The sequence below is a fragment of the Gopherus flavomarginatus genome, chromosome 3 (assembly GCF_025201925.1).
Source record: "Gopherus flavomarginatus isolate rGopFla2 chromosome 3, rGopFla2.mat.asm, whole genome shotgun sequence".
Classification (NCBI taxonomy): domain Eukaryota; kingdom Metazoa; phylum Chordata; order Testudines; family Testudinidae; genus Gopherus; species Gopherus flavomarginatus.
The window spans coordinates 279,268,574-279,290,228 of record NC_066619.1 but is presented as its reverse complement, the minus strand read 5'-3'; the positions used below and the strand labels follow the sequence as shown (position 1 = coordinate 279,290,228).

Here is a 21,655-nt window from a genome sequence, read left to right as displayed (position 1 = left end):
CACCTTTCAATCTTTTCTGGTCTATTTCACTCAAAATACAAGCCTGCGGTGGTCTTAACCCAGCTGCTTCTCTAACTTAGCCCCACCTCCACCTCAGTGGATATGCCATTGCCTTGAGTTCCTCTCCTACGTTTTAGATTCCAGTCCCTCCTAACCCTCTCCAGCCCACAGAAAATGCTCTCCACAAGGTTTCTAATGATCATTTTCTCTCTGGATCCTAGGGCCTGTCCTCCACCTTCCTTGACTTCTCTGCTGCTCCTGGCACTGTTGATGAGACTGCTAAAAATCATGTCCTTACTTGGCTTGAGAGATCATCTTTGCTGGGTTCTCCTCCTACCTCTCTGATCACTTCAGAATCTTTCAGTAGGATGGGGAGTCCTCAACACACACCCATCTCTCTGTGTAACAGTCCCACAGGGCTCCATTCTTGATCCTCTGCTCAATCCCCATATTCAAGTGACTTCATTGTTCACAGAGGTTTAAAGGATCACCTATAAACTGCTGACTCATGCATCTATTCTCTTTGCTCTCGGGCTGACTCTCTCAACTTGCTCACCTCAGCCTGTATATCCAACATCTTCTCTGAAAAGTCTCCACCAGCTTACACTTAACATAGCCAAACTGAGCTCATGATTCCCCCCCCTCCCGCCAACCTTCTTCACTTCCTGTCACTGCCAACACAAAACCACCCTTCTTAGCTCAGCCCCATTAAGGGTCATCTATCTTGAATTCCTCCCACTCTTGCCTTGTAACATCCAGGATGTAACTAAGTCCTGCCACTTCTTCCCTCACATTGTTTTTAAAGATCTAACTTTTTCTGTTTGTGCTAACAGTCAATATTCTCATCCAGGCCCTCATCTGTCCTAATGACTGGAGACTCCTCCTTCTGGTCCCCAAGCACTGCCATACAAAAAAATGCAGCTAATAATCACTTCCTTTGCCTCCTCTCCTTCTGTTTGTATTCATACTCTGGCTTCAAGCTTTTTAAACTTCACAACTCTGCCTTGCTCTATTTATCTTATCTTGACGTATCACAATACAACTTTGCTCCTTTATTCCAACCACTGGGAACTTCTCACACAAACATATCTTATGCCTTCTTCCATGCTGTTCCTTATGCACTGAGCACCCATGCTGAATTGTACTGTAAGGCCAATAACCTCCCCTCAAGACACACCTCTGCCATGATGCCTACAAGAAATCAGCCAATTAATAGCAGCTTGAGGACAAGCAGATCAGCAAGGTTCGTACTGTTACATAATTACCATGGAAAAAAAACCTCTACGTGTACACAAAAATTGTATATTTTATAGTGTTCCCCTTCCTTTACATGCCACTTCCTAGTCAGCTATTCAGGGCAAGGACCATGTTTGGTATGTGCGTGCACAAAAGACTGCTAATCCTGATCAAGATCTCTAGGAACCACCATATTATAAATATTACATAATGATGACTAAGAGAACTAACAGGCCCGTGTAGTTTGCTTGGGCCACCAGATTTTGTAGAACAGACTCTCTTTGCTCTCTGGAAAAAAACAAATCTCGTTCTCTCTTTTCAGGTATAAATAAGTTAGTCCAGCTAACTGATCAGCGTCAGTGAAAGAGGCTACTGCAGTCAATTACTTGTTTGATAGTTCAACTGTTCCCTCCAGATGAATGGCCAAGAAGTTCCACCAGCTCAGAGATTTAACTTCCTAACTTTTGCAGCAAATATGTACCTTTTAGAATGGGTCATCTCCAGGAGAGGGGTTATTATGGTTAAGGTAGAAGCAACCAAGATGCTCCAGCTTGTGCAAAACACGACAGCCCAGCTCCCTAGTGAGGAACCACATCACCTCTGTACTCTATACACTTGATTGGCTCACAGTTCATTTCCATTTCAAGGCCTTGACCCTCATTTACAAGGATGTGAGCAGGTCAAGACCTTTGTATATCTGAAAAAGCCTCTCCAACTACAAGCCCCTCAGCCAAGTGTAGTCTTCCGGGACAATGCAGCTAACAAGGTCTAGAAGAGAAGTTACAAAACTGTAGATAAAATGTCTTGGGTCAACAATGTTCAACTTTGATATCAGCTACTGCAGGAGATAGAACTAAGCCAAAGCCTAGCCAGCTTCAGAACATATTACAAGACCCAGCTATGAGGCAGAGATGTTCTGCCACAACAGAAAGCAAGGAAACTCTAATATTTACGGTGAGAGGTGGGGTGTTTAAGAACTAAACCAAACCAAAAACTTTCAAGCCTACTTTATGTACACATCATAAAGAATTAAAATGGGTCACAATTTTTTTCTGCTGTATGAGTTACCCTTAAACAGCTGCTGCATTCCACTGGGGAATGAATGCTCCCCATATCAATACAGACCTTGAGATCAATGGCTTTGCACAGCGATGATCATCTACAGGAAGAAGCTTCCCCTGCCTTTGCATCACCCCAGGGCAGGCCTTGGTTTACTGACTGCACAGGGGAGAAGGTAAATGGCTAGGGGAAAAGCTGGAGCAGCAGTGGAGGCTGACCAGTAAGACAACCTTGTGTTGTATTTAAAATCCCTGATTCTACTGATGTTCTGTGAAGGATAAAAACAGCTTTGTTGATCTCTACCATTGCAAGAGCAGGAGAGTTATCCAGTGGAACGGCATTGGGATGGCAGCAGCCAGATATACCTGTAGCCTATGCAGGGCTGGCACCAGGTTTTCTGCCGCCCCAAGCGACAAAAAAAAAAAAAAAAAAAAAAAAAGCCACAGCAGCGAGATTGCGCTGCTCCACTCTTCAGCAGCAATTCAGCAGCAGGTCCGTCGCTCCAAGAGGGACCTGCCCCTGAATTGCTGCCGAAGACCCAGACAGGCCACCCCAATAGCGGCCAGAGTGCCGCCCCTTGGTATTGGCTGCCCCAAGCACATGCTTCTTTAGCTGGCGCCTGGAGCTGGCTCTGAGCCTATGACAAAGTCAGTTGCTGCTTGTGTAACACACTGGTGGGTGGGTGTTACAGGCTCCCCTTCTGCACTGTTCCAGTGGATGAGTTTTTACAGCCCCCAACTACAGAGCTTTGGCTCAAACTGTTGCAGCTCAGGCTTTCAAGTGTGCAGGTTCTCAGTTCCATCCTTGGGGCGTCCACCAAAAGGGCGGAAATCATGCTTGCTGTGACTTTCATTGGCTAGATTACCAGAGGCTGGAACCTCGCTGCTGCTACAATGTCAGAGCAGGCGGGAACAAATACCCCTGGTTGAGTTTCAGAGGGTGAGCTTGAGCTTATCACCCATAATACACGTCCCTCCTGACTTAAGGCCAGCAGAGAAGTGCCAGATTTGTAGATGACTGAAGGGACGCACAAAGATGGAAAGAGTCTTATGTTTTAATGTGCAAAGGTGTGGTCCATAGGCATAAAAAAGCCTTTACTTTATATTATTATCCCATCTCTAATCTACCCTTTTCAGGAGAGGTTATTGAGGAAGCATTGGCTGGGAAGCTCCAGTACCACGGGGATCAGACGATACAGAGCCCAGTCTAGAATCAAACTGTCTCACGTCATAGAGGCAGGTCTGATCAATGTAGCGGGCAATCTTCTGGTGATGGCTGTCATGGATTTGCCCTTGCTGATGTCAGCACGCACTCAAAGATAGCTGGGTTTTAGTTGCTTTCAGTATGGAAAGCACAACTGAATCTAGCCTAGGACAGTGTGTGGAAATGCCTCCTGCCTTGAGGAGATCTACTGGAGTTTCCCCTGGCTAAAGCAAGTGCTATACACATAGAGAGATGTACCAGTGGGAGTCTGGACTAGAAACCTGTTCCCCTGGCTGTCAGTCCCAGGGGACTGAACAACTAGACACTGCCTCTCCTGGCTGGCTCTGGCATCTGGTACAAGGCCTTCCTACATTGGTCAGTACCTTTCGGATTCTTTCCACCCCTCCCAGAGATGCCAGCTTTGCTCTGAGACTTTCAGGGGTTATTTCTGGAAGAAAAAAAGAAGTTAGAGAGGAATTAGGGAGATTGGTTGGACCATCAGCAAGGGCCAAAGGTACAAAGCCACATGAAGATTGGGGTGCGGGGTAGGGGAATGCCTTGAACATTTGTGCATTATAGATGCATTTCTGTGCATGTTAAAGTGAGTGGGACTTCTCCTCCTCACCAGAGAAACCAGGGCCTCTCTCCCCTACCCTATACTCCCCTCAAGGAAACTGGGACCTCTCCCAACTATCTACGGCCAAGGAGAGGGCATCCCACCCTAAACAGGGAGAATCAGCCCTTAGAAAACTGCCCTCCTATTCTGCATAAGGCCCTTAAGGAGGCCTAGAACTGGCCCAGGTAATTATCAGGTTGAGCATCCTCTGTCCCATTCCCTCTCTCCTCCTCCACTGCCACCTCCTCCCTCCTCATCTTGCCTTCTGGTCCCCTGCAGACTGCACAGTGAGGGGCTGACAGGAGGCCAGCTGTAGTGATTCTGAATCGAGTTTGGGGCCTTGATTCACCATCCAAGCCAAAAAGCTGCATGTTGTGCACTAACTGCCCAAGCACTCTGGGTACCTAGAGCACATCAACATAGTCCAGCAGGGTCCACACACGGCAGTTAGAGCGCAGCTCGCGGCTTGGCAGGGAAACAAGCAACACCCTGGTCCACTCAAAATCTCCATAGCTTGTTTCCTATCGCATATGCCATAAGGGTGGCGGCAGAGAACACCCCCCACAGCTGCAGAACTATTTGCTGCATTTGTCAGGCCCATGTGACATGTGTGTGTGTCACTCACCAAGCATGCGTGTGCTTGCAATTCATAGGCTTAAACCTGAATTAGTAATTTCATAATTATATGCAAAAATCCAGAGCATTACCCAAAATTAGGGTGGTTCGGCATCTCTGCCCTCCCACAAGTGGTTCATCTTTTTGAGACTATTTTCTTTTTTGCTGTATTGTTTGAGGGAAAGACTAGCTAGCTTTTCTGGCCTCTGGCCAAGATTTTATTTAAGTTTTTCTATAGATTTCCTAGCACTCCAAATATAGTAACCAGAGGAAGTGCTTTATGAATACAGTAACTGAATAAATAATCTGTTTCACTGGTGCTGATTTTATTACATAGTAAGTTTAAGGTAGTTTTATTTACATCTGATATAAACACATACCATGAAGATTGTAGTTGCTTAGTTTAATGCTAAACAATGTAGGTTACCCAGGCTGGGATCAACAACGAAGTCTGAAACATTCCACTCCATTTTTGCTTTCTCATAACTCAAACAGGAAGAATATGGGCAAGTTTTGTTCTATTCATCAGTGTAGTTTATCAAGACAAGCCATTTTACTGTTTGAACTAAATGGTATATTGTATCTCCCACACCAAGCAATAACAGAGTGAACTATTGTTTAAGTTACTGATCTGAAATAATTACTTTGACACGATAAAGCACAGAAGTACTGCCAAAATTAATACAAATGTGTGTATCTAGGAACAGGTTCCACCTTGGTGATATGGTTTTACACAGTATGTATTACCTAAAACAAAACAGGATGAGATTAAGTATGGTTTCACGCTGAAAAGTGACTCAGCGGCCTAATATTGTGAGGTTGATTTCGTATCAAATTTGTCCAGTTTACAAGTAAACAGACAGACAGTTTTTCTCTGTTTGCAGGCACTAGACTCACCCCACAATCTCCAAGCCACGCTGGGTTCTTTCCTTTTTCTGCATTATCATGACAACAAAATTCTGCAGGCAAATTCTGCTTTCAGTTACACTTGTATCAACCAGCTATTTTCAAAGGTGTTGCACAGATGTAACAGAGAGTAGAATTTGATCTTGTAACTGCAACTTAATTCTGTGGATGAAATACGATCCACAAGTAAATGAAGCGCTCTCACAGTGCTCTTTTGGTTCTACCACTGATCATAAGAATAAATTCTTCCACGTCTGCCCCCCACTCCAACAAAGCAGATAGTGATCTTGCAAAAATGGCACCTTGCTGCAGCCAATAGATTGGTTCCCTGTTTGTACTGCAAATCCTTTTTCATACTAGAATGCCCTTTAAATTAGGCAGGACTCTGGGTAGGGGATCTATATTTTATTCGCCTTCACACACCTTTTTTTTCCTTCTTCCTCTCAACATAAGTGCTCTGCCAATATGCTTAACTTTAAGCATGTGAGTAGTCCACTTACTCCAATGGGGCCTCTCACCAGGTTAAAAATCAAACATGAATTTAAGTGCTCTTATGAATTAGGGCCTTAATGAGCTTCTGGTAGCAAGAGGTCTATACAGCCTGCATTTGGAGAGGAATGGACTTTATTGTAATCGACCGTTTCCATCACTAACTTCTGTATTTGAATAAAGAAACATGATAAAAAAAAGAAGAGGGCTCTCAGCAGCTAATACAAGAACCATGCTTCAGTTGTTTAGTTTACCAGCTAAAATTACACTGTCTATTTAATATAGTATATACTCACGATACAGTTCTCCAACGTACCTAATCTAAATTACCTGATTGTTTGTACTGTGTGTGAAGTAGCAAATAAGTAAAATGAAACCTGAACTATGCAGCTAATGCAAGGAAACACTCCAGCTAATGTGCACCCTACGGAAAAAAAAAAATAGGTACAAAAGAGAAATGATTAAATAAAAGAACAGAACCGTACAGCTCGTCTCTATTTGGCTTAAAGTCAGTCGCAGGCTGTGAATAGGAGCCCTTCCGAGTTGAAACAATCCTGCAGAGCAGTAACAAAAACAAAGAAAAGCCAGTGAAACAAAATTTCTGCTCAAGAGCTCAGACATTTTTCCTCTGTAAAAACCAGAATGAGGAATGCATCTCATTTTCCAGCAGCCCTGTGAGAGGAGCCACTGAGCTGGGTTACGTGATACTGAACACGTTATACATGACAGGAAACTCCACATCAAAGACAGGGAGCATGCCAGAACACTATGTAATCCAAACCTCCTGCCAAAGGTGGGGGGCGGGAAATCCAACACATACACGGACGTGGACGATTTGGCACCACCTAGCTATTTGCACATGGCGTGCATGGAAGGTTCGGGGAGAGCTACTTGGTTACAGATATTAACGGAGCTCTGCATCACGAGTATTGCACCAGCAAATACACCACTGGGAACAATTCCACATTGGCTGGGGGAACAGACTAAATGACCTAATACATCTTTTCTATAGCAAGCTTTTAGGATTTAAGACTTCCTCCCATTAACTCACAGATTCCCTAACCTGTGCATCCTAAAACACACACATGATGCAAGGCAAGAAACAGAAGGTGCATTTTCTCTCCAGCATTCTGCCCTGTGTGATCTACCCACCACCCCAACAGCAGCCTCTTGGATGCCTGGTCTGTCTCTGTATGTTCTTGCGTGGGCTTTCCGGCCACTTCAGGGTACATTTTAAATATGAAGATGATGCTTTTAACAGAAATCACAAATATTTGTCTCAACCCCCCAAAAGCCATAGGATGTGCTACAACAATACACTAGCAGCAACCTCTCTGCCCTACCTTTCCACCATACAGTTCAGCAGCACACAGCAGCAGACAGGACACACTTGACTGAGGGACATGCCATCCCGGGCAGATTGTAACTACCTCTGACACAGCTCCAAGAGGGGTGTCTCTTTCACTTGCTGGAAACCTTGGCACAGCCCTTGATGTCAGGCAGATGAGACCAAATTGAGAACTTGGGTTGGGATTTGGGGGCCTGCACTTCTCCCCACAGGGGATGCATGATGCCAATTGCTCTGCAGGAGAATGTGCACGTGATCGTCCCCCAGGCTCCGCTGCCCCTTCCATCTCCTCTCCCTCTCGGGCTAAGTTACCCTTTTCCCACCACTCCTTGGCCCCCTTCAGCCAGATGGAGGGGCTGAGGCTCCTCTCCCCTCCCCGAGCAGGTAACCACTGCTCACCTCCCTCTGCCCTCCAAGGGGTTCAGGTCTCCTCCCCAGGAGCAGATCAGAGCCCCTCCCGGCTGCCAGAAAGAGGGGGCAGAGCCTCCCTGAAGTGAGACCCGGGGGGAGGGGGAAGAACAAGCAGCTCTTCCCCATTGCCCACCTGCAGTGTGTGCATGGGGGAAGGGGGAGAAAGGGTGAGTGGGGGCAGCTCTCCCCCCTCCCTGCAGCGTGCACCCCGGGGGGCGGGGGACAGCTCTCCCCCCTCCCTGCAGCGTGCACCCCGGGGGGCGGGGGACAGCTCTCCCCCCTCCCTGCAGCGTGCACCCCGGGGGGCGGGGGACAGCTCTCCCCCCTCCCTGCAGCGTGCACAGCGCGGGGGGAGGGCGCGGGGGACAGCTCTCCCCCCTCCCTGCAGCGTGCACCCCGGGGGCGGGGGACAGCTCTCCCCTCCTCTCTGCAGCGTGCACCCCGGGGGCGGGGGACAGCTCTCCCCTCCTCTCTGCAGCGTGCACCCCGGGGGCGGGGGACAGCTCTCCCCTCCTCTCTGCAGCGTGCACCCCGGGGGCGGGGGACAGCTCTCCCCTCCTCTCTGCAGCGTGCACCCCGGGGGGGTGGGGGGCTGGAGACAGCTCTCCCCCCCTCCCTGCAGCGTGCACCCCGGGGGCGGGGGGCTGGGGACAGCTCTCCCCTCTCCCTGCAGCGTGCACCCCGGGGGGGGCTGGGGGCAGCTCTCCCCTCCTCTCTGCAGCGTGCACCCCGGGGGGGGGGCTGGGGGCAGCTCTCCCCTCCTCTCTGCAGCGTGCACCCCGGGGGGGGGCTGGGGGCAGCTCTCCCCTCCTCTCTGCAGCGTGCACCCCGGGGGGAGGGGGGCTGGAGACAGCTCTCCCCCCCTCCCTGCAGCGTGCACCCCGGGGGCAGGGGGCTGGGGACAGCTCTCCCCCCTCCCTGCAGCGTGCACCCCGGGGGCGGGGGGGCTGGGGACAGCTCTCCCCCCTCCCTGCAGCGTGCACCCCGGGGGGGGCTGGGGGCAGCTCTCCCCTCCTCTCTGCAGCGTGCACCCCGGGGGGGGCTGGGGGCAGCTCTCCCCTCCTCTCTGCAGCGTGCACCCAAGGGGGGCAGCTCTCCCCACCCTCCGGGGAGCCCCGCCCCTCACTCACCCAGAGATGCCGCCCTGGCGGAGGGAGCCCGTCGACGCCACAGCCGCCTCGCTCCCGCTGACAGCCAGACAGAACCACACGGCGCTGCCAGGCTGGGCTGGGGCAGCGCGCCGGGGACCCGGATGTGAAGGGCCCCGCCCACTCCGCTTCTGTCTAGCGCGGGGCGCTCGGACCTCCCGCTCTGCGCGTGCGCCCAGCGACTCGGCAGTGTCTGTCGGTCGCTGCTGCTTCCCGGGCTCGCGCTCCTGGCTCGTGCACAGGGCAGGGCGCGTGCAGCGCTGCGTCTGGGCATTGCGAGTGCGGGAGCGCTGGGCACGGCTCCTTCCGCGGCTGGTGCTGCCCGGGGCGCAGTGTGCAAAGGGCTGTGTCAGCGCAGGGCTTTCCCTGGACTCCCGTCCCCTCCGGGGGTGTGCACACCCCCCCCGCGTTACAGGCAGGGCTGCCAGGTTACACACCTACTCTGCCAAGCAGACAGGGCTGTGCTGCCCCAGTGATCAGTTTTGGCTGGCGTTGGGGTACAAATCACTGAAGTATTAAATGTGGGGTCCTGATATGTTGTCCTTATTGTACAAGTCAACAGCAGCAGAGCTGTGCTTAGCCTGATTGAATGAGGGGGGGGGGTCTCCCTCAGTGCTTAATTTGTGCTAGGGCTTGCAGGGCTGAACCCCTACACCTCTGGCCTTGGCAGTTCAGAACCCTCCAACCTCTCGACTTGTCACATCAGTTACCGAAAGGAACAAAATTGCTTAAGCCTCAGCACCTCTTTCATTACAAATTAAGCACTGGTCACCCACAGCTGAACTGCACTCCCTAAGCAGGGGGTTTGGCTGCCACATCCTAGTGAAGAGAGAGAGAGGGTAGGGCACAGGTGTTTTGCTTGGTGGTGTGGGCTCTGCCTAAGACTCACAGGCCCTATTTTCCCTGCCCCTCTCTCCTGTTTAGAGAGCTGATTAGGCTCCATAGACTGTCTTTTGGACTGTTAGGTGACCACTGCAGCTGAAATCACTGATATCAGATCTAAGTGCGAAGACCTGCTGTGGAACAGTGTTTCTGTGAAAGAGACGGCCCAGCCTGCACTAGCAGTGAGGTTCCCCCACTGAAAGCTGAAATCACTGAGAGCTGGGTGACACCAACTCACAGAGGCAGGTAGCCACAGAAGGTGACAGTACAGGGCCATTGGAGATGGAGCAGTAGAGTGAACAGTAGCACAACAAACAGCAGCACTTTTAGTGACTCCACTCTAGAATGCTAGATTTGTGACTGGTATATAAGTTTCCATTTCCTAATAGGAACAGATTTTTAAAATTCACTATTTGCGAAGGTTATTATCTCACATCATCGCTATCTCAAGAGGTCATTATCTTGGGGAATTTCTGTACTAAACTTCATTATTTTATGTAAGAATAGCCATATTGGGTCAGCCCAATGATCCATCTATCCCAGTATCCTATCTTCCAACAGTGACTATTCCAGGTGCTTCAGAGGGAATGAACAGAACAGCCAATCATCAAATGATCCATCTCCTGTCATCCACTCTCAGCTTCTGGTGAAGAGAGGCTAGGGACACAGAGCACCATGTTGTATCCCTGCCCATCCTGGCCAAGAGCCATTGATAGACCTACCCTCCCTGAACTTATCTAGTTCTTTTTTGAAGCCTGTTATAATTTTGGCTTTCACAACATCCCAGGTAAAGAGTTCTATGGGTGACTGTGCATTGTGTGAACACACACTTTTGTTTTAAGCTTGCTGCCTATTAATTTTATTGAGTTACCTCTGATTCTTGTGATAAGTGGAGGGGTAAATAACACTTCCTTATTCATTTTCACTACACCAGTCAAGATTTTATAAGCCTCTGTCATATCCCCTCTTAGTCATCTCTTTTCCAAGATGAAGAGTCCTAATCTTTTAATCTCCTTATCTTGAATCTGTTCCATATCCCAATCATTTTGTTGGGCTTCTCTGTACTTTTTCCAATTCTATTATCTTTTTTGAGATAGGGTGACCAGAACTGCACACAGTAGTCAAGATGTGGGCATTGTGACAAAGCTCTGTCCTTGTCTCTGTAGGTCCCACATTTCCTGGGAAATTTTGCTAGCCTCAGAGGCTGTGACCCTCCACATAACCCTTCTCTCTCTAGAGGCAAGGATCACAGCTTACTGAGACATTTTCATCTTAAGCTAGCAAGGGAGGTGAGGAGAAGCAACCTTTCCTCACACAATCTCTTTTCTCCCATCTCAGTTATTAATCAGGGAGAGGAGGGGGGGTGGGGCAGACCCACCTTCTACTCCAGGCTCTAGCCCAGGGAACCTAAAATTAGCAGCTATGATAGCTGACTTTTTGGAAATAGGACACATACAATTCCCTAGGCCACTTGCCCACAGCTGCCCCCACTCAATAGCTCCTTCACCATTACCTCAGGGCCTCCTTCCTTGCACCTGATATAGTTTTGTACTGCTTCATTCCTCCAGCAGCACAAGTTCCTCCTATAGCTCCTGATACATACACCTCACTGACTAACTGGGAGGCTTTTAACTAGTTCAAGCCAGCCCTTGATTGGCTTCAGGTGTCCCAATCAACCTAGCTATCTCCACGGCCTTCTAGAAGGATCTTAATTGGCCCCAGGTGTCTTGATTAACTTGGACCAACTGCCATTTGGTTACCATGGTACCAGGGATTTGTTTAGCCTGGGGCTGACATACCTGTTCCTCACTACTTTACTATAGCCATCTGGCCTTGCCCTGTCACAGAATATCATGGATTTATATAGTAAGTGGAGGAGTTTGGTTTGCCAGACTGATCAGCTAAGCTAATACTGACAACCTATATGAAAAGGCTGCAAAACACCATGCCTCTGGACTGCATCAACCCCTATAAGCCAGTCACTGTCAAAGACAATTTTAGAAGAACTTAATGAGGCTGTTAAGAATGCTAGAGAGACACAACTCAGCTTATGTGAACCAACATGGCTGTTGCATCGTACTTTCTATTTAAGCAAGCGATACCATACACTACAAACTGGAGGCCAATGTTAAGTGCACTGTCACTTGTTAATCCTAAAGTTGGACACTGATTTTGAACAAGACTGGCAAATGCTTGCTATCTTTCTGAAAAAAATCAGCTGAGTCTCTAGAAGCATGTGATGCAACAGTGAAAGACTCAGCAGCTAAAAAAGTGAAGAACTCTCACTATATTCAAAATATGTGCATACATAGCTGATGAATGCACCAATATATGGAGATATACCTATCTCATAGAACTGGAATGGACCCTGAAAAGTCATTGAGTCTAGCCTGCCTTCACTAGTAGGACCATGTACTGATTTTTGCCCCAGATCCCTAAGTGGCCCTCCTCAAGGATTGAATTCATAATGCTGGGTTTATCAGGCCAATGCTCAAACCACTGAGCTATCCCTCCCTCCTTGCATATTAAGTTACTGCATATGTTATCTTGATGTCTGTGGTAAGTCAATAGATGCATTCTAGATGTTCAGGTTATAGAAGACATATCAACTGCATCTGTGACATCTTAGAAGAGTTAAATGCTTGTAAATTGAACCTCAAACTGACGGCTTCTTATGCATTTGATGGAGCTACAAACTTTGCTGGAAGACATGGTGGAGTCCAAGCTCTCCTCAGAGAAAAGTGTAACCTTAATCTCTCCTGTACACATTGCAGAGGCTATTTACTCCAGCTAGCACTAGTATAAGCTTCAGAATCTTCAAAACAGATTAAAAAGCCACTCATGTAATGGCTTTTTTATACTCTTTTTTTCAGCAAGAGTCCAAAAGGACTGAATGTCTTGGAAACAAATAGAACATACACTAGGACTGAAGTTCAAATTAGTCCAACCTGCGAAAACCTGCTGGCTTTTTCATAAGCGATTCATGGCTGTTGTCTTAAAATTACTGCAACTGCTATTACTGGCTTTGGAAAGTATCCGCCAAGAAAGGACAGATCTAAGTAGTAAGGCTGGTGGACTACATTTGTTACTAAGTTCAGAGAAGACTATCGCCATTCTCTCTCTTGTAAATCTACTGTTGAAATCACTTGGGTAATTAAACAATGTCATCCAGGCATCTGCTACAACAGTAGTAGATCTTTGTCCAGCTATAGAAGCTACCCTTGGATCAATCAGAGACATCCATTGAAAATGTACTGGAAGAAGCAAAGACTTCAGTCCAGAAGTTCACTAATGAATGTACTTATATTGACTCCTTAAGTGAAGAGGACAAGAAATGTTTGTTAAGCCAGCTGAAAAATACGCAGACTTGATTCTTACAAATCTACAGTAGCGATTTCTGGATTCTACTCAACCTCCACGTAGCTTTTACAGATGCCTGTCTTATTCATAGATTCAAGGACTGGAAGGGACCTCGAGAGGTCATTGAGTTCAGTCCCCTGCCCTCATGGCAGGACAAAATACTGTCTAGACCATTCCTGACAGACATTTATCTAACCTACTCTTACTCTTATAAAACACCTACAGTTGAGTGGAGTGAGGCATTACCTGATCATGAGCATATCATGAAAGACTGGAAGTAACGGACATACAAGAAGACACCAAAGAGTGCAAAATTACCTCCCCCTAATTTCAATTCCTGGGGAAAACACTGGCTGTGTTCATATGCCTGGATGCAATGTCTGCACCCCAAGCAGCCCACTCCAAAGGTAGGAGGGAATGGTGAGCTGAGGAGCACTGCTTGAAGGGGAGCAATGACTTACTGCCCACGGTCATTGTTGGCTTGGGTTGCTCTGGTGTTGCTAACTCTTGTGGCATGCCTTGGGATAGTTGGCGTTTTTCTGAAAGCCTCAACTCCGGGAGTCCTGTGATTATGTGAGAATCTTGGGTTTCATTTTTCTTCAAAAAGTGAGTTCCTAGCCCATTGTGACCACAGAGAAATGCTCAATAAACAAGAAGGCAGATAAAAGGAACCCCAAACTCATGATTTTTTTTAAGCCAGCCTCAAGATTGTAGGTGCAGGGAAGGGGAGGATGGGACTGACTCATGATCTCAGAGCTTTGGGGGCTGGCAATGCTGTTGCTATCAAAACAGATGATGTACCTCATCCAGCCCAAACCAGACATTCACTGCACTCGCAAATGAACTCACACAGAAAGACAAGAACACCATATCACCTTCTTACAACAATCTATAACTCACTAACAACCCCCCTCTCAAGCTGCCTTTCCCCCCTCCCTTCCTTCTCCCTCATGACCCGAGGGTTGTTAATGGGCCGCTTCACCTTGAACAGCCTTGAAATATGTGTTAATTACATATGCTGAGTAATTTGCTCCACCTTGTATTTAGCTGTGACACTCTGTGTATGTTTTCCAAGTGTGAGGAAGGACTCTGTGTAAGCTCAAAAGCTTGTCTCTCTCACCAACAGAAGTTGGTCCAATAGAAGATATTACCCACCCACCTCGTCTCTCTAATATCCTGGGGCCATGTTGGGACCCAACAGTGGTTCTTTGGGACCCAGACCCATGCCACACCAAGCACTTATGGATCCACAGATTCTCCATCCTCTCTGAAAAAAATGGAATAAACCCATTGGAACGTGTATGGATGGTGTCCCTATGCATCATACTAAGAACAATAGGGAAACGTGCATGCTCTTAGCATTACAGAGTCGATGTGCCTTTAATAACACACTCCTTAAATAACATTAAGTAACATATCATCATCCCCGTCTTTAAAGACAACTAAGGTTCTATTGCATCACAATATTCTTACAGGGAGTGGAGAAAAAAGTTTGTAAGGAGTTTCTCAGAGCAGTGCATCAGCATGATATCATGATGCTGGGGTTTATGCAACAAAAGTACCAGGATGTGAATGAAGCTGACTCCATTTCTGCCAATAATAGTTACTTCTGTGCTCCACCGTTCCCCTGCGCCACCCCCCTGAAAAGAAAAAAAAGTTGCTGAGATGGAAAGATAAATTTGAAGCCAGATTTCAATAGGATCCTGAAGTTATATAAAACAGTGATAGAAGACAAGGCCACCCCTAGCTATTCTGGGGCCCTACACAGCCCCCCCCCCCATGGGGGGGCATGTGGTGTGTGTGGGGCCCCAGGCCTCCATGGGGGGGATGGCTTGGGGGGCAGGGGGAACCACCCCCCAGCACTCACTGGTGGCGTGGCTGGGGCCGGGTCCCTGCACTTCCTGCTGCCAGTGAGTGCAGTCCCGTGAGTGCAGTCCCATCCCTGCTGCAGTCCTCAGGGGAGTAGGGGCAGGGCTGGGGTGGGGTAGGAAGAGGAGGGTCTGGGGTGGAGCAGAGGTAGAGGCGGAGGCTCTGGGTAAGAGGCGGGGCAGAGGCAGGAGCAGCATGCATGGTGCCCCAAATTTCCTGGTGCCCTGCACAGTTGCGTGCTTTGCATATGGGTAAGAACGGCCCTGACAGAAGAGCCCTTGAGACTATTAACCAGACTGGTCAACTGTAACTTGCCTAGTGGGCCCTAAGCATAGTTTGTGTGCACTTAGCCCTGATCCTCAAAGATATTTAGGCTTCTAGCTTCCATTGATTTAGGAGCCTAAACACCTTTGAGGATCTGGGCCTCAGTAACTGTGGCTGCAGAAAGCATCTTGTTCCTTCCCAGAAGCCAACGTTATACCTGGCTGTCTCCCTGCAACCAGTCCAGCACACTGGGTTTTTTATGCAGTGCAGCTGGCCCTCCCAGTCATGCCACTGTAACCAGTGTGGCCTAGTCCTCCTTCCTCCCTTCCTGCTGTCTGTGCAGCAGGACATGGTCCCACATGTTGCTAATGCCACTCTTTGTGCATGCTCTGCTGAGGCAGCATGGGACGGCTGCCCATATTTTCCCAGAATGCACTGTTGTAGCATGGGGAGACAGATGTCCAAATGTTGTCTAGCCGCAGATACAGACAGAGCGGTTACAGTGTGGACACCATTCTAAACCACGTTTGTTACTGGCCCAGAGGAGAGTTTCTCAAACTGATTACAAAATCGTGGTTGAGATAGTTGTGGAGAGAGGGCCTTCAATTGACCATGCATACATGTTTAAATCTTATGTTTAGCTATTCCCAGTCTAGCACTGTTGGTAGAGAGGTATTGTTTGTTTTTTTAATACTGCTGATCTTTAGTCATAGACATCTATGGAATCCATGGCCTTCTAAGTGGGAATCTGCTGCTCATTAATTTTCTTCCAGGTAGGACATTAGATCCTCCCTTCAAAATATTTAAGATGCCCATAGTTAGGTGTTGTCTTTGTGTGCTGCAAGCATGCATCCTCCCAGAGATGCGAAGGAGTCCGTATGCAGCACAGAAGCCAATCCCACTATAAAGCAACAACTTCATAAGGATTAAGCCACTTAGCTGGAGCACCTACTCTAGGCTTCACACTAATTGTGGCTTCCAGCAGCCTGGAGCAATAGCAAAGGGAAAACACCCATGCTTTGTGCAGGATCTTCATCGTAACATCTGACACCTCATGAGCATACCCACAAAACAGCCTGTGAAGTAGGGGAATCTCCCCATCTAAGACTTCTGGAGGTGAAACACAGAGATTGAGTAAAGTGTCTAAGGACGCATAGGGAGTCTGTGGCAGAGCCAGGATTTGAACCTCTCTCCTCTAGTATGTTAACCAACTTTTCCATCACTGGCAATTTTTAAACACTGGGTGTTTTTCTAAAAGATCTGCTGTAGCTCAAACGGTGTTTGATTCAGGGAAGTTCTCCAGAAATGCCGGTTAAACCCCAAATAGAGATGCTAAGATGAAAGAGTGCAAAGGTTAATTAAATTAGGCTCTGCTGAAAAATGTTTGGGCTAAAGCAGAAGATTGGTATCAGTTCCTAGCTCTAACACACCTTGGCTTGGCGAACATGGGCAAGTCACTTCACTGCTGGGTGCCTCAGTTTCCTTTATCTGTAAATCTTGTATAATGATACTTCCCTAGCTCCCAGGGATGTTGTGAAACTTAATTCAAGGATGGTTGTTACAGTGCTTTGATGTACACAGATGAATGTTGCGACAGTATTATTTTGGTTGTAATATGCAGATCCTCCTTCAAAAAGGCTTGCCAGGACTTAACTCATACACAGCTAGTGACTTCTCCCCAGATGAGTTATTGTTTATAAATTGCTCAGCCTTATCTCACCAAACCCAGCTCAGGACATGACAACATTCCAAACACTTCTTTCTTCCCAGAGGTGGAGATGTTGTCTCCTGGTGACAAATAGTCACACAAATCTTGCATTAGCCAGATGTTAGCTAGACAGGCATGGAGTGAATGCCAGGACAGTCCACAGCTTGCTAATGTTAGCAGGTGTGGGCTTGCTGTGCATCGTCTGTATTTTACTATAACAGGATGAATTCCTTCAAACCTGCTCTCCAGATGACTTCACCATAGTGATCATAGAACCCTTGGGCTTGATTCACCCCATGGATACACAGGGGTTAATCTGGTTTCCGCATGCAGGAATTAGGGAAGGTGAATCTTAAGTGAAATTCACCAGGGAAGAGTAACTTTGTCCACCAGGGCTTCATCATAAGCAGCATCAGCAATGAAGAATCTGTACATCTCCTGGATGTCCTGGCTCTAGATCCTCCAGTAAAAGAAAGGATGCATGTGGTGGCAAGGGCTACTGAGATCTCATTTCTGAGGGGAGAAGACATTCAGTCACTCGGAGTTTGCAGCTGAATTCCATGCTGGAAATTAATGGGACCCTATATCTTCTAGCTAAGATGTTCTTTTATAAATGAATTTTAAAAAGCCTCTTTAACAGTATAATGAATATATTAAACACTGTTTCAGCTGGTTTCCCTGCCACAGTGTATCTTTTGCCTGAACCCAATACCCCGTCTTTGCTAATGATGGTGGCAGCACAGCATTCTCCTCCTGCCACCCTCCTAGAAATTGTTAGAGGCCATCCATCCTCAAAGAGCAATTTAGTCTCCTTGTGAAAACAAGCTATTCATTGTCTTTTTCAAAACCAGAAAACGAGCTATTTGCTGTCTCTTTCAAAACCAACAGATCTTCAAAAGGTCTGGCGCCCAGGTGATTGCAAAAACATATGTACAACTGCATGCCTGATTTGCACACCTGAAAATCATCTGATTGCTTAAATACTACAGTGATAGGTGCTACAGGAAATCCTGTTACAGACTTTGGGCAAGCAGTCATGGTAACTGCATGTGCAAATTAGGAGCATAATTGCACAACTGACAACTTGAAGATCCAGGCAGTACTTTCCCCTTTCTCTTCAAAAACAAACCATTGATCTCACCCTTACTGCCTAATCCTCGTTTGAAACAATAATTGAAAGCCCAATGAGAGTGATTTTAACAAACTGATTTGTAGCAAGAGCTTCACCAAACTCCATCAGGGGAGAGAAAGTTCTCTGACCTTCCATAGACTCCACCCCTACAAGTCTTCAACTGTAAATAAAGTGACAACACATTCAATCAGTGAAACATCCGATAACACACATTACCTCATCAGAACAAATTTCCTTGTCTTGGTTATACTTTGAGGACATGTCACTGTTTCTAGCATCTTTGGGAAACTTTAATCTTGTAGCACAGGAAAGGACATTTCCTTTGTTAAATATACTGGAAAACATTTATACGCTGTCTTTTGAATTATGTTTCTGGTTCCATCACAAGTGACAATTGTCATAGTTACCTCCTTTTGGCCAAAACCAACTGCGGTCATGTCTACACTACATAATTAAGTCGATCTAACTTATGTTGGCATACAGCCACCACAGTAATTACATTGCCTGTGCATGTCTACACTTTGCTCCTTGTGGAGCGTGTGCGGTGCGTGTCCTCACCAGAAGCACTTGTATCAATTGTACTGTCAGTGTGGGACAGCTTCTGAAACAGGGAAGAATGTGGGATAAAAATTTACATCTGAATTTGGGGGTTGTCTCTATAGGGTAACTGAAATGTGTTCATGCTGCTACCAAACCATTATTTGGTCTTTTTAAATTCCTCATGCCAAAGGGTTAGCTTCTTGATCCCTTGATATTACTTAAGAATGGGCATATTGGGTCAGACCAAAGGGCCATCTAGCCCAGTATCCTGTCTGCCAACAGTGACCAATGCCAGGAGCCCCAGAGGGAATGAACAGAACAGATAATCATCAAATGTCACCTATTCCCAGCTTCTGGCAAACAGAGGCTAGGGACACCATCCCTGTCCATCTTGGCTAATAGCCACTGATGGACTTATCCTCCATGAACTTATCTAGTTCTTTTTTGAACCATATTATAGTCTGTGCCTTCACAACATCCTCTGGCAAGGAGTTCCACAGGTTGACTGTGCATTGTGTGAAAAAAATACTTCCTTTTGTTTGTTTTAAGCCTCCTTCCTATTAATTTCATTTGGTGACCCTTAGTTCTTGTGTTATGAGAAGGAGTAAATAACACTTCCTTTTTTACTTTCTCCACACCAGTCATGATTTTATAGACCTCTATCATATCACCCCTTGGTCATCTCTTTTCCAAGCTGAAAAGTCACAGTTTTATTAATCTCTCCTCATACGGAAGCTGATCCATACCCCTAGTCATTTTTGTTGCCCTTTTCTGAGCCTTTTCCAATTCCAATATATCTTTTTTGAGCTGGGGCAACCACATCTTCACAGAGTATTCAAGATGTGGGCATACCATGGATTTATAGAGAAGCAACAGAAGATTTTCTGTCTTCTTATTGTGGCAAATTGCCGGCACTATTTTGATGGGTGTCATGCTTTCTCTTCTTTGGGGAGGGTTCAGGGCACCATTTCTTGCCCCTGCAGTGGAATGTTAACTGCCCCACTAGTGTCCTAGAGGAGGGGACTGGAGAGGGAGGGACCTGGGCCCGCCCTCTACTCCAGGTCCCAGCCCAGGAGCCCTGAGGATAGTGGTAAACCACTTGAACTGACACTTCCTTCCCCTGGGCTACTTCCCTCTCTTGCCCTTCAGCTTGTGGGGGGCTTCCTGCCCTCCCTCTGTACAAGCCAGGTGCCCCTTTACCTAGGGTCTTGGACTTCTTAGCTCACCACAACACTTCTCCAAACTGTCCTCTGCTTCCCTTCAAACTGTTCTCTACTCCAGCACCAATTCCTCTCTGCTCCAACTCCCACACTGTCTGATTGAAGCAGGGGGTTTTTATCATGTGACTGGCCTCAGGTGCTCTAATTGGCTTCAGGTGCTCTAGTTAATCTACAGCAAACTTTCTTCCCCTTACAGGGAATAAGGCTCCCTTCTAACCCTCTCCTGCTGCCCTCTGGCCATGCTGCATCACATTATCTATCCCTTTCTTAACAATTCCCAACATTCTGTTCTTATTTTTGTCTGCCACTGCATATTGAGTGGATGTTGTCAGAGAAGTATCCACAATGACTCCAAGATTTCTTTCTTGAGTGCTAACAGCCAATTTAGACCACATGTAGTTCCTTAGGAGGGCAGATCAATATTTGCTTGATATTGGTCCTTATGACTAGAAAGCAGTAGTCACAAGGTAAAGAAGATTCAAAAGAGAAGGTTCTTCACTGTATTTAACATATACAATTACTAGGTAAATAAGAACAGCATTTGTAGGAAAATCAGAAGTAAACATAGTACAGAAGGAAAACACTTTATTTATAGGGAAGCTGTTAAAAATAGCTGGTAAGGTAAATACATGCTTACTAGCACTACATAGGCTTGGAAGAATTAGGATTTTTATCGGTAAATGTCTGTAACTGTCAATGTTACTGTACACACACAAAATGATAAGCAAATATTTTCATTAATAATCATTGAAATTTACAGATAGGCCATTTACGGTGACATAACCAAGCACGGTATCTACACTGACACTTTGTGGGATAAAATAGCTCTACGCCTCTCGTCGAGGTGGTTTTATTTTGCTGGCAAAGCAGGAGAGTTTTGCCTGTGGAAGAAGCAGCGTAGTGTGTACACTTCCATTGTTTTGTTGACGAAAGCTGCCTTTTGTCAACAAAACTCTGTAGTGTAGATAAGACCCCGTCCCAGTTACTGTAGCATATAACCTTAATACAAGGAATTGCCATTAATTTAATTTTGATCCTAAATGCTTGTCTACACTTAAAAGTTTTGCTGCTTTAACTATGCTGGAACATTTAAAGAGGCAAACTCCTCCCAGTGAAGATACAGCTATACAAATATTAAACTGTTTATACTGGTATAACTTATTCCAGTTAGAAATAAGCTATGCCAGTATAAAGTGACTTATACCAGTGTGACTGGTTCGGTCACAGAGATCCCCTTGGGACTGCTGATGTGGTGAAGTTACTTCTGAGCCCATTTTCCCTGCCAGCTTGGGACTCCAGAACTCTACCTTGTTGAGCTAGACATGCTAGCCTGCTGCAACACACCCAGAGTCTGGGCCATGCCCCCAGAGCTGAGGACTTTAACTAAAAACAGCTCAGCAGGTTACCCGTCTCCAGCACCTGGCTCCAAACCCCAAATAAATCTGTTTTACTCTGTATAAAGCTTATACAGGGTAAATTCATAAATTGTTCGCCCTTTATATCACAGATAGAGAGATATGCACAGTTGTTTGCTTCCCCCAGGTATTAATCACTTACTCTGGGTTTATTAATAAACAAAAGTGATTTTATTAAGTCTAAAAATAGGATTTAGGTGATTTCAAGTAACAACAGACAGAACAAAGTAAGTC

General features: G+C 46.7%; 1 protein-coding gene across 4 annotated transcripts in view; it reads right to left on the bottom strand.

Moving 5' to 3' along the window:
• Nucleotides 1-9,113, bottom strand: part of RNF24 (ring finger protein 24) — a 70,118-nt gene extending 61,005 nt beyond the window's left edge. Inside the window, exons 1-2 of one of the 4 annotated variants that reach the window (XM_050943495.1) lie at nucleotides 9,014-9,113; nucleotides 7,555-7,612 (exon numbers count right to left, since the gene is read on the bottom strand). The gene's annotated coding sequence lies outside the window, so the exon portion shown is untranslated. Of the gene's footprint in view, nucleotides 1-6,609; nucleotides 6,679-7,554; nucleotides 7,613-9,013 lie in introns of all 4 variants that reach the window. The other 3 variants (XM_050943493.1, XM_050943494.1, XM_050943492.1) reach the window with 3 other exon arrangements.
• Nucleotides 9,114-21,655: the final 12,542 nt, after the last annotated feature.